The sequence below is a fragment of the Cupressus sempervirens genome, chromosome 3 (assembly GCF_028749045.1).
Source record: "Cupressus sempervirens isolate cs-2001-9-10 chromosome 3, ASM2874904v1, whole genome shotgun sequence".
Taxonomy (NCBI): domain Eukaryota; kingdom Viridiplantae; phylum Streptophyta; class Pinopsida; order Cupressales; family Cupressaceae; genus Cupressus; species Cupressus sempervirens.
Window position 1 is genome coordinate 741366145 of NC_143120.1, and position 13308 is coordinate 741379452.

At 36.5% G+C, this 13308-nt stretch overlaps 1 pseudogene; it reads right to left on the reverse strand.

Moving 5' to 3' along the window:
• Positions 1-1348: 1348 nt before the first annotated feature.
• Positions 1349-4181, reverse strand: LOC149568957 (ATP-dependent 6-phosphofructokinase 2 pseudogene; annotated as a pseudogene).
• Positions 4182-13308: the final 9127 nt, after the last annotated feature.

The following is a 13308-nucleotide window of genomic DNA, read 5'->3' on the forward strand; positions in this document are numbered from 1 at the left end:
CTGATTTGATATGGTATTTCACACCTCTAATCAGATTTTCAAAATCAAACAACTGATATCACAAAGATCCACCAAATTTCTCAAGAAACCCTAAATCGGGTATGCCAAAAATAGTGCCAAAAAGCTTCACAGCTTCACCTGTTATTAATAAATTTGAAAGTAGAAATTTTTACAAAAATTTGAGCAGAATAACATCCTATAAAATTTCATTTCTAGATCTATATAACATGCACACAATAGCTCCCAAATGGAGGACAAAAACAATGCTCATCGGGCTCCCAAAAATAGCACAAAATAGCCCGAAATCACCACAAAAACTTAATAATCTATCACAGAAGTATAATCATATCCAAATACATATTTTCAGCTCTATTTTAACATTTAAAAGTCTGATATACAGCAGAAACCCAAACTAATATGAAATACTCAACCGAAAACACCAAACTCTTACAAAAAATACACCTGAAAACTCACAAATCTGCGCTGTTTAGCACAAAGGCAAACTCTGCATGAGCATGCACATGGAATGGCTTAAAACTCCCATCCTTAGCCTTCTTGGAAACCTACAAAATCCCATTCTTGGGTCTCCCTAGAAACCTGCAAACTCCTGTTCTTGGGTCTCCTTCTCCACAGGTTTGGCAGCCTCTAAAGAATAACAAAGAATGAGCAAAATCAAGATCTGGAATGAGCCCAAAATGCCTCCAAACCCCTTAAAAGAGGGCATAACTATAACTCACATCCAAGAGAGGTTAATGAAATATATTTTAATAATAATTTTCATTTATTAGTCCAACGGTTTCCGAAGATTAACCCCCCTTTTTTCAAAACTTCACTTTCTTGGGACCGCCTGCCTTAGCAAAGATTATTATTTTTTAATTATTTTAAAAGGGGACATGACAGGGAAGCTCTTATTAATGTGACAATTTTTACCCAAACCTCAGAAGCCAAAAACTTGTGTATATTGAATAAAGCATCAACACTTGCACTTATTGTTAATTGGGATACATATTTAATCCAATTAATCATTTAGGATACTCCCTTAACAAAATTAAATAATTGAGAATTGAGTTGACAATACTCCAATATGAGAAATTGAATCATGTAATCTATAATTTAGAATGTCCAATTGATTCATTAGTTTAGTAAGTAATAAACATAACAAGGAAGGGAGATTTTAAATGGATACATCCATCTAATATTTCAACTCCTCCATGAAATAATTATTTAAAATAAGGTTATTAGACAATTAAGACAACATACATACCTCAGCACAACCTTTGACAATTTCAGTATAAGTGATGATACTAGGAGTATTGTACATAGGGTTCTTGAATTTTTAACAAATTAGCTAGCACATAAATGTTGCCCTTTTATTGTTACCTGATGAAGTTGAAGTTTGTGAAAATAATGCATGTATAACACTGGTTGACACAGCTTGGATCATGAATGTTGGGTCAATATATTTTTCTATGAGGAGCTCATGAGGATCATGTTTCCTGCACCACTACTCGAGCTTATTATTAAGCCATGGCCCAACATCCAAAATGATGAAATACCTAATTCCTCCCTCTTTAATTTTACCTTGGAGGACCTTGAAATCAATTATTATCTAGCACCCTTTGTTGTAATTAGAACAAAATGATATATTCTCGTATTATCACTACTCCAAAAAATAAAATACCCCTCTCCTTCAAGATAAAATTGGTTTTTAGGTATAAGGCAAAAATCCACATCATTGCTACCCAATGTAAGATAAAGTGCAATATGGCTTCTATTGCATCTGATCAAGTTGAGTAGACTGACTCCATTAGTTGTGCTCTATGTATCAACATGTACTAAATGAATAGTACTTTGGGTTGTCTGAACCCCTGTATAAAAGCCATAGGATCTTTCAATGATTCGTACATCATTATCCACTGTCTTATGAATCCCTACAATGCAAATCCTCAGCATCCTCCTCCAAACCCCCTAAAAAATCTTCATGATGCCTCTCATTGTCCTGTCCCCACCCATAATAAAAACATTGTTAAACCCATAATTTCACTTGCATCCACTTTATTCTTCACATTAAACCCTCCCCTTGAGAATTTCACAAATGTCCCACCTTTCTTGTGCCAATCGTGTACTAACAGAGGACACATACCCACAAGCTCTAATGAATAAAATCTTCTATAACTAGACTTAATCCCCTTGATATCCCTCACTCCATACTAAAACCATAGACCACATTTAACATCTCTTATAACTATATTTAGCTTAGTGCCGAGGCCCCACATGCAACATTGATAGCTTTGACCTCATGGGGGCTGAAACAAACCTTCAACCGAGGCCCAATGGAACAGTATATGGGTCTATATTGCTATTATATTCAAGTTGGAGAATTGATCACTAGTTTATCAAAATTGAGATGATCTTCTTACAAGGGCTTCCTCAATCCATTCCTATCCATTGCATAAGAGCTCTCAAAAGAAAAATGTATATGACATATTAGGAAATAACATCCCAAATAGAAAAAAAAAAACTCAATTTTCTCTCTACAGTCTAAACATTAATAAAAAAACAATTAGAATAGTTTGCAAAATAGTGTTACAAAATTGTAACTCGTATGCTGACTCTTTGTATCTATAATGGACATAGTGGGTAGCAAGTCCAATCATCTTCACACTAATAAATTACTTCTTCTTTTTTAAGGAATAAGGACATGCTTCCAAATTTATATATCCCGACTTTTTAAAAAATATTTTGCAAAATTTTATGTTGTATGTTCTTGTGAATTGGAAAGAATTTGTTTACTATGTTTTTCATTTTCTATGTTTTTGTGCACCTAAAGTAGTTATTTATCAAGTCGTGCGATAGAGCTTGTCAATCAAGAGCTGATGTAAATTCAATTGTATACTTCATTATAAAGTATAATTCAAACCAAATCAACATGCAATTCAACACAATGTATTCCAAAATTATTCCCATAAATTCAGTTAAAGAATAATTTGGAATTAATTAAATGCGATGATTGAGCTCAAACACAATAGAAAAGATGAAGACCTGAAAATTGTGTGTTGTGTATGACCTACTAATACAACTTCCCTTAATTTCATAATACACTTCAAAATGACTATTAATAAGTGAAATAAGGTAGCAGTTCAGTTCCTTGATCCCTAATAAGATGGGTCCTACATCTTCAAGCTATTCAAAGGTGTTTAAGGATAAATCTATCACGAGTCCTCAGGTTTATCCTAGGGTTTCAATTCCTTTCATTTCAACTTTACAGGATCTTGATGTTAATTCTCAGTCGCTATCAGCAAATCTGTCTTTAGTTTGTTAATCACGTTTTTTATCCTTCATCTCTTTTACTCGACTCTTTTGTTAAATTCCTATAGGTTTTCTTGCTAGCCATTTCTTCCATTCTTAAAGGAATTGATTTCTCTCATATTGACACTCATTATGTATCTCATATTGACATTCATTCTATTTGTTCTTCCAAGCCCTATCCTGATTTCGTTCTCAAGAAGTTGTTTTCGGAGAGGCCTCTTAAGATTAGAAGGTTAACTTCTGAGCATGCAGAAGTTTTCGTGACTGAAACTATGCCTTTGATTACCTCGCAAGTTTGCGACTGCGATGCTAAGCAGGGAGATTTTGATGATCTCTTTTCGGATGAAGGTGTTTCAGATCAAATAGTACAATTTTCTGATGGGTCTGCTCGATAGCTTCTGACAGATAATATCGATTTTGTCTCTGGGCACAATCTTGATCTTGATTTTATAGAATCTAGATCACCTAAACTTGTAACTGATCCGTTTGGTATAGATAAACATTCGATCACTCAAACCCCTATACAATCTAAGCCCACTGTTAGATTTCCCAATCCTCGGGGAAGCAAGTCCAAAGTTACCAAGGCTAAGGAAGAAGTCGAGGCTGGTATTCATTCTGTCTTTAGATGATGTTCAACAAGGAGAACGCGTTCTCCTTGTCCACAATGAATATCCTATTTTGAAATGTCAGGAGCATTAATGCCTCTGAAAAAGACATAAAATCAAGCAAAGGCTTGATTCTGTCCATTGTGATATTGTGATGTTTGAGGAAACCAAACTCTTCCATGATAACTTTAAGGTTACCTTGGCTAATTGGAAGGACTCAGAAAACACTTCCGTTCCTGTGAATGGTGCTTCAGGGGGTCTAGCCATCCTATGCAAACCCTCTTCGTCCACTGTTGCTTTCTTACAGTCTAGTTTGAATTGGAAACTTATTAGTGATAAGAATTTTCATATCTCAGTCTCCATTATTAATGTTTATGGTCCTACATGTACATCTGACAAAGATGATCTTTGGCACTCTCTAACAAATGTTATGCTTCAATTTCTTCATTGTAAATTTGTGGTAGCTGGATATTTAATGCTATTCTTAAGTCGAATGATAAGACTGGAGGCATTGCTCCACCATCCAGAACCATTTCAGACTTTAATAGTGTTATATTTAATAATGATCTCTTTAATGTCCTACCTAATAATGGTTTGTATACTTGGACAAATCGTAGATATGGTTTTCTATAGATTGCTGGTAGACTTGATAGATTTCTCTGCTCCAATATTTGGAAGCTAAAAGATATTTTTTTATCTGTAGATATTTTAACCTTCTCTAATTCCGATCATTTTCCTATTCAGTTATCAATTAATAGTCAGAATTCTCCTATGATCACTTCACGTAGGCCTTCTTTCAAATTCAAGTCTGTCTAGTTTTGTCATCCAATGTTTGAATCTCTTCTTAAACCTTGCTGGAAATCATCCCCACAGGTGGAAGGCTCTTTAATGTTCCAGTTTTATAAGAAACTGCAATTTGTTAAGCAATTAATTAAAGCCTGGAATATTAGATTTTTTAAGAATATTTTTTAGCAAAAATAAAAAGTTTAGAAAGACTTGGGTGAGAAAATAATTGCAGGAGGAGTGGGCTGAACTTTCCGTTAGGGAAGAGGAATATTGGAGGGAAAAGTCTAGGGAATTATGGCTTCAATCAGGTGACCATGACACTAAATTCTTTCATGCATCAACCATCCAAAAGAAGGCATTTAAGACTATTTTTTTCATTAAAGAATTTATTAGATCATTACTATCGGATCCTCAGGATATTCAACAGGAAGAGATTAATTTTTTCTCAAACCTTCTTGCTCCTTCTATCATTCCTCTAGTAAATGAATCCTGTAGGGATGAACTTCTTGCTGGTGTTCGCCAATTTATTACTTCTCAGAATAACCTTAGACTAATGGCCCGTTTAACTTTATTATAAGTCCATGATAAGGCTTACTGTCCTAATGGTTTCTCGGAGTTTATTTTTTCAAAAAATGTTGGGATGTGATCAATTTTGACCTTCTTTTGAGGAATAAAGGAAAAACTCAGCCATGTTGAAATGCTTCAATACTATGAACCTAGTGCTTATTCCTATGAAAGATGACCCTCAAACCTTTGTAGACTTTAGACCTATTTCTTTACGCAATGCCATTTATAAAATTATAACTAAAGAAATTATCTATGTTTACAACCATTGATATCTAAGATTGTATCCCCTTAACAAGGGGGTTTTGTTCGAGGGAGGGAAACTTCAGATGGTGCTTTATTAACCCATGAGATGTTGCAATCTATAAATGAACATATTATTCCTTCTATTATTATCAAATTGAACATGATGAAGGCATATGATAGGTTAAATTGGTCCTTCCTATCCCATGTCCTAATTAAATTTTTCTTCTCACTAAAATGGTGTGAATGGGTTAGGGCATGCATATCTGGTGCTCACTATTTTTTCTTCATCAATGGGTCTCTGGTGGGTTTCTTCTCCTCAATCCAGACTATGAGACAAAGTGACCCTTTATCGCCCTTCCTCTTTATCATTATTGTAGAGGCTTTGAGTCAATTCATTTATACCAGTCATGAGTGTGGACTTCGGATTGGAGTTCATATCCCAGGAACTTCCATTTCAATTACCTATTCGCTTTTTGTTGATAATACGCTCCTTTTTGGAAAAGCTACCATATCAGAAGCTATTCATATTAAAAGTGTACTTAATTTATATTCACAGGTGTCTGGTAATAAAGTTAGTGCCCCTAAATCTAAGATCTTCTTGTTTAATACAGTGCCTGCAATTGCTAATAGAATAATTTCTATTTTGGGGTTTTGTGTTGGTGAGCTGCCTTCCACTTATGTAGGGATTCCTTTCTTTATGGGGAATAATAGACAATGTTTTTGGCAAGGTGTTATTGATCATATTAGGGCAAGAATTGTTTCTTGGAAGGGTAGATGGTTATCGCTCCCTGAAAAGATTCTTCTTATTAAATTTGTTTTATCAATTATCCCTAATTATTATGTTTCAGTTTTGCAAGCCTCAAAATATTTTTAAGTTCAAATTGATAAATTAATTCACCAATTTTTATGGACGGCTAACATGACGGGAGAAAAGAAGCTCCCTCTTATTTCCCTTTCAGAAATGCATCATGCCCCTGCTTTAGGTGGTGTGGGTTTACATAACTTGGCTTCCCGTAGTTTGGCTTTTGGTGGTAAATTGAATTGGAAACTCTTTTCTCATTCCCGAGTCAAGTGGTGTCGCTCAATGCAAGAGAAATATTTGGATAGAACTGAACATTCTAGGATCATTACTATGCTTGATCCGCCTAGAGGGTCTACAGTTTGGAATTTGATGATAAAATACAGATATCTGATCGCCTCTTTTGTTTCATGGGAGGTCCACAATAGTGAGTCAGTTAATTTCTGGCTATATTCTTGGAATGGGCTTCCTCCATTGCATTCTATTCCTATTTTTCAAGGTGTCTGGGATATTGCTTTGAGACAGCGGGGGTTTTGGTTGGTTGATTATGTTGAGGCAGTTCACATTTTTTCGGGGATCGTTATATGGAATGATTTTTTTGATCTTCCCATTGATCCTCTTGTTGTGACATCTGCCAATCAATTCCTCTTGGAAAAACTTGTAGTTTTGTCTGGGTCTGCTAATCGATTATTTTGGACTTCATCTCCTGGTGGGAACTATTTAGTCAAGATGGGATATAAGTTTGCCAAGTCTCGGCATGATGGTTTAAAAAATCACCGTGCTTATATTTTTTGTTGGCATAGCTCTATTCTACCTAAGGCAGGTTGTTTTGCATGGTTGGTTCTCAGAGGACGAATCCTTAATAGTGACAGATTGGTCCATCTAAATATTACGGATTCATTTTTTTGTGTCCTCTGTAATAAGGAGCTAGAGACCATTGACCATGTATTTCTTAATTTCCCTTTTGCACAAAATTGTTGGAATTCTCTTATGCAAAAAAAGAACATTTTCATGCCCCTTCCTCATTCTGTTTCGGACCTTTTTCAGTCTTTACCTATCTTGTTTTCTAAATCAATGTTCTCTTGCCTTTGGTTTTACATTCCTTCTTTAGTCTTATGGTGTATTTGGTGGGAGACAAATAAATTGATCTTCTGCAATTGTTCTCCCTGGCCTCTTTGGATTTGTGTTTAGATAAGTTAGAACGTTCGATTGTTGAGGTTCCTAATGCTTACATTTTGAAATTTAAAGGAAATCGTATGTTTATCTCATGGGGATAACATAATTTCTATGAATAGGAAAGGGTTAGAGTTTCCTTCTCTTCCTTTCCTATTTTCCTTACTGATAGGTTGGAATCACGTTCACACATCAAATGGAATTCTCCCCGGGAGGAGTTTTGACGTTTCATCTAAGGGTAGTCCTTGAAAATATGGCATTGGTTTTATTATTCGTGACTGTCTTGGTAGTGCTCTTTCCTCTTCCTCTATACCAACCCCCCCGAGATGAATAACATTGCAGAATCATATGCTTTATTACATGGTTTATCAGCTGCTAAAAGGATTAATATTAGATGTCTCCACATTGAAGGTGATTCCTAAGTTATTATTAATGCTTGTATAAGTAGGCGGTCCTATTGGTGCCAGATCCATTATATTATTAGTCAAATATGGAGATTACATGATTCGTTTGATGACTGTTATCTTTCTCATGTGTTCAGAGAGTTCAAAAAAAGGTTGCAGATTTACTTGCGAACATAGGTGCTGAGAATCTTTCCCTTCGTTTCCCATCCCCCTTTGTTTCAAATAATTCACACCAGGATATTTTCTTTTTAATTAATTAAGTGTCTTGTACTTAACTGTCTTTTAACCGCGTGGTGACTCAACTGCTGCCTTAATCATGTGTTTCTTGGATATTTCTATTTTGCATGTGTCTCAGTTATCCTTTCTTTTGTTTGGCTTCTCCTCCGTGCCTTTTCTAGCTACCACCTTCTCTTCTTCGATTCGTACTGCCTGCAGATTTATTATGGGATATATTTTTCTTGATATGCTTGAGTTTTTCTTGCATCATTTTTTATACAGGATGGTACGGGCGGACCTTCAATTCTCTGTCTTCACTCATATATGTATTCATTAAAATTTCGGGCTCTTTATTTCATTCTTTTCATATGTAGTACGGTAATGTGATGTGAATTCATTGCCTTCATCATTGTTCAAGATGGGTAGAGAGTTCGCAAATTTGATGATAGATGCATATATGGTATGTTATCTATTGTTTCACTTGACTTGTATATCGTCGTTGTCTTCTTGCGCTCTTTGGTTTAATGGCTCTTTCATGGTATGCAGATGAATTTTGACCTTTCAATCTTCGAGTCTCTCTTTCAGCTCGAGATTTGGAGCTTCCGATTGAAGGAGTTGTCTCTGATGAAGTGTTTGATTTAATTTTTATTGCTCACCGTCCTAAGTGTCGAAGATACATTCGTCGGTTGATTGGAGAATCAATCCTTTCTCCTCAATTCAAAAGGAATATTTGTCCTTCTCAAATTGTGTTGATCTTTTGTTCTAACTTCTTTGATCTTTCTCAGTCTTGTTGGCGGTATTAATTTCTGCCATTAATAGCAGATAGCTAGCCCACGTCCAGCCCACAACTCAGCCGTCTATCCTGTGAGAATTATTAATATAAATTTAAATTTCAACTCACAACCCTAACCCTAAAAAATTTGCCTGGCACTTAAAAGTTGCTCGGCACATGAAGGTGCTGAGTGCCAGTTTTACTCGGCACTTGAAGAAAAGTGCTCAGCACAGGAAGGTGCCGAGTGCCAGATTTACTCGGCACTTGCTCAACACTTGATGGTGCCGAGTGACAGGCAACAGGTGCCGAGTGAACTCGGCACAAAGAGGAGCTCGGTAGCAATAGATGTCGAGTATGCTCGGCTCCAAAAGAAATGCTCGGCAACAATAGATGCCCAGTGAGCTTGGCTCCAATTTAGAAATTATAACTTAAGAGATTTCAACGTGAATGCTTTCACTATTAAAACCAGAGAGCCGAGCTTTGACCTTTCAACCAAACTTGTCAAATGCAATGAGTAGAAGATGAAGAACAATAGATTAAGTATGCTGCTTACTTTCTATTCAATCTTAGATTTAAACTATTACAAAATCTGGGAGCATTCGGCTTCAACCAGAAAACCCTAAAATGTTAAAACTTCAAACTTCAAACAACTTTAAAACTTGTAGCTCTAATGGTTGCATACATGAATGCCTGGAGCAATCACTGCTTCAACAGGACAAATCAAATAATAACAAATTTACAAGGTAACCAGCAATCAATCACGTGCAACTGCAGGCACGAAACAAACAAACTTCCTTCTTCTTCTTCCAACGACTGATCTGCTGATCTTCTCTGCTCTGTCTGCAACTTCTCTCTGATCTGCTTGATCTGCACTTTGCTAATAAATGAATGAATGAAGAAACATTCCCTTTTGTCACATTCCATTTTCCCTCTCAACGTTCAAATTTCAAAAAACTTACCTACCAAAATTAAATGCCTATCGACCATGGATGCTTGCGGTGCTGGCAAGGTAGATCGGTGTGGGGCTCGAAGAAAAATAGCTGGCTCTTGACGTTTAAATTTTCAACACTCCCCCTTTGTCCTGAGACCCACAAACAAGGATCACTGCTGATCCAAATCAACTACATCAAGACTTTGTCTTAGGTGCACAAAAGTTCCAATGCCTAATGGCTTGGTAAAGATGTCTGCTAGTTGCTGCTCAGACCTGCAAAATTCTATCTTGATATCCCCATTCTCCACCCGCTCTCTGATGAAGTGATATCTGATCTCAATATGCTTGCTTCTCCCATGGAAGATTGGATTCTTGGATAATGCAATTGATGATATGTTGTCACAATAAATTGTAGTTCCATCCTCTTGCCTTTCATTCAAATCTGTCAAAACCCTCCTTAGCCAAATTGCTTGACATGTTGTTGCATTTTCTGCTATGTATTCAGCCTCTGCTGTAGATTGAGCAACAATAGGTTACTTCTTGGATGCCCATGAAATTGCACCCAATTCCATATGAAACATGTATTCAGAAGTGCTCTTCCTATCATTTAAACTTCTAGCCCAATCACTATCAGTATAATCTACCAACTTGAATTCATTTGATGTAGTATACAAAATTCCAAATCCTTTGGTACCTTTCACATACCTTAGGATCCTCTTTCCCGCTTGCCAATGAGAATCCCTTTGTGTTTCCATAAATCTAGAAATAAAACTTACTACATGCATTAGGTTTGGCCGAGTTGCTATCAAATACATTAGACTTCCAACCATACTCTTGTATAATGTTGGATCCACTCTCTTGCTAGAGTCTTCCTTGTTCAACTTCAGACCTACTACTATTGGTGTGGGGGCTGCCTTACTATTCTGCATTTTAAATCTCTCTAAGATCTGCCCTGCATATTTTTCTTGAGAGATGAAAATGCCATCATGCATTTGTTTTACTTCTATGCCTAGAAAGTATTTCAAGAGACTTAGGTCTGTCATTTCAAATTCACCTTTCATGGCCTCTTTAAATTCACCAATTAGAGCCTTATCATTTCCAGTAAAAATTAAGTCATCTACATACAAGACAACAATCAATACATTACCATCTGTTGCCTTGATATAAAGAGTAGGCTCACCATTGCTTTTGCTAAAGCCATTGCTCATCAAATATGAGTCAATCCTACTGTACCATGCCCATGGAACTTGCTTGAGCCCATAAAGAGCTCTCTTCAATCTATATACTTTGTTCTCTTCACCTACAACTTCATAACCAGGTGGTTGCTCCACATACACTTCTTCTTTCAATACACTATTAAGAAAGGTGGATTTCACATCCATTTGAAATACCTTCCACTTGTGTTGGGCTGCAATTGCTATGACAGCATGCAAGGTTTCCATTCTTGCAACTGGGGCATAGGTCTCATCATAATCTCTTTCATACTGCTATTTGTAGCCCTTGACTACCAACCTTGCCTTATGCCTATCAATCTTGCCTTTAGCATTGTATTTGGTCTTGTAGACTCATTTCACTCCAATCACATGCTGTTTGGGAGGTAATTCAGTTAGCTCCCATGTCTCATTTCTTTCTATAGCATCTATTTCCTCATCTATGGCATTACACCATTTCTTCTCCTTGATTGCTTCTTCAAAATATATTGGATCACTATGAGAAAATAATGCAAAATTAACAATCTCATCATAATCTTCATACCTTTCATCTTGGTATACCTCTCTAAGACTCTTGGTCTTTCTTGGTAATAGGGAGGAGAGTGTGGGATTAGAATCTTCATTGCTGCTACATTGCCGACTAGCTCAATCTTCACTAGTGCTCGGCACTGACACTCGGTCATGCCTAGAGGAGCTCAGCAATGACTGAACCTACTTGCCTTTTCTTCTATTCATCAGCATCCTCTTCACTCATAATTGACACTTTACAGGAAGTTCTCGGTGACTCATCAGTTGGACCATACCAAGACTGATTTTCAAGAAATTTCACATCTCTTGAAAGCATCATCTTGTTGTTCAATGGGTCATACAATCTGTATGCCTTTGATTCTAGGCTGTACCCTATGAAAAATCATTTCACACCTTTGTCATCAAATTTTTTCCTTTTCTCTTTAGGCACATGTGCATATGCAACACATCCAAACACTCTTAAGTGTTCAACTATCCATCTTCTTTATGACCATGCTTCCATTGGAATTCGGTCACAAATTACCTTTGTAGGACACTTATTAATTAGGTAAACTATTGTTGCTACAACCTCTCCCCAAAATTCAGTTGGGAGACCTTTCTCTTTCATCATGCTCCTTGCCATTTCAACAATGGTCATGTTCTTTCTTTCAGCCACTCCATTCTGCTGTGGTGTATAGCTAGCTGTGAGCTCTTTCTTTATGCCATGTTTCACACAAAAGTTTACAAAAGAATTGGAGGTATACTCCCCTCCTCTATCTGATCTAAGGACCTTGATATAGTATCCACATTCTCTTTCAACCTGGGCTTTAAATTTTACAAATTTATCAAATGCTTTAGATTTATTTTTTAAGAAATACACCCATGTCCTATGACTGAAATCATCAATGAATGTCATGAAATAAGTACTCTCCCCAATGGAAGTAACTTGCATAGGACTGACTAGGTCAGTATGCACTAATTCTAATGGATATCTAGCCCTCCTAGAATTTTTAGAATTAAAGGGAAGCCTATATTGCTTACCCAAAATACAAGCCTCACACTTGTCACATGAATTTCCTATTCGTGACAAACCTTCTACCATTCTTTTATTTGACAATAAATTTAAACCAACATAGCCAAGATGACCATACCTGAGGTGCCATAGTCGTGAGGGATCTTCAATCATACTCTTTAGAGCTAATTGTGTGGGAGGTGTAGCACTAACTTGAGATGAGAAACATGTCTCAATCCTCAAGGGAAACATTCTATTCTTGGTTATTTGAACTGCTGCAAGTAGGTTCTTGTTCTTATCTTTTTCATGAATGACACACGTGTCATTCTCCATCAGCACTTTGTATCCATTTTGAATGATCTTACCAATGCTCATCGATTGTGCTTCATACCAGGGGTGAAATACACATTTTTTATTTTCCTTTTCTCACCTTTCTTGGTGCGGACCATAATAGATCCTTTGCCCACAACTGGTAGGGTTCCATTGTTACCCATTTTAATTTTAGATTTGAAACTCTTGTCAATGAATGAAAACAAGGTTTCATCACCACTCATGTGGTTGCTACATCCACTGTTGAGATACCAAACCTCAGGGCTTCCTTCTTCACCAACATTACACATGATGAAGGCAGCAACATTGGGTCCACTTCCCATGTTCACATTAGCCACATTTGCTTGTGTTGACTGATCATTCTGCTTCTTCCAGCATTCATTTGCATAATGCCCATATTTATAACATTAGTAGCATTCTACATTACTCTTATTTGAGTTGTA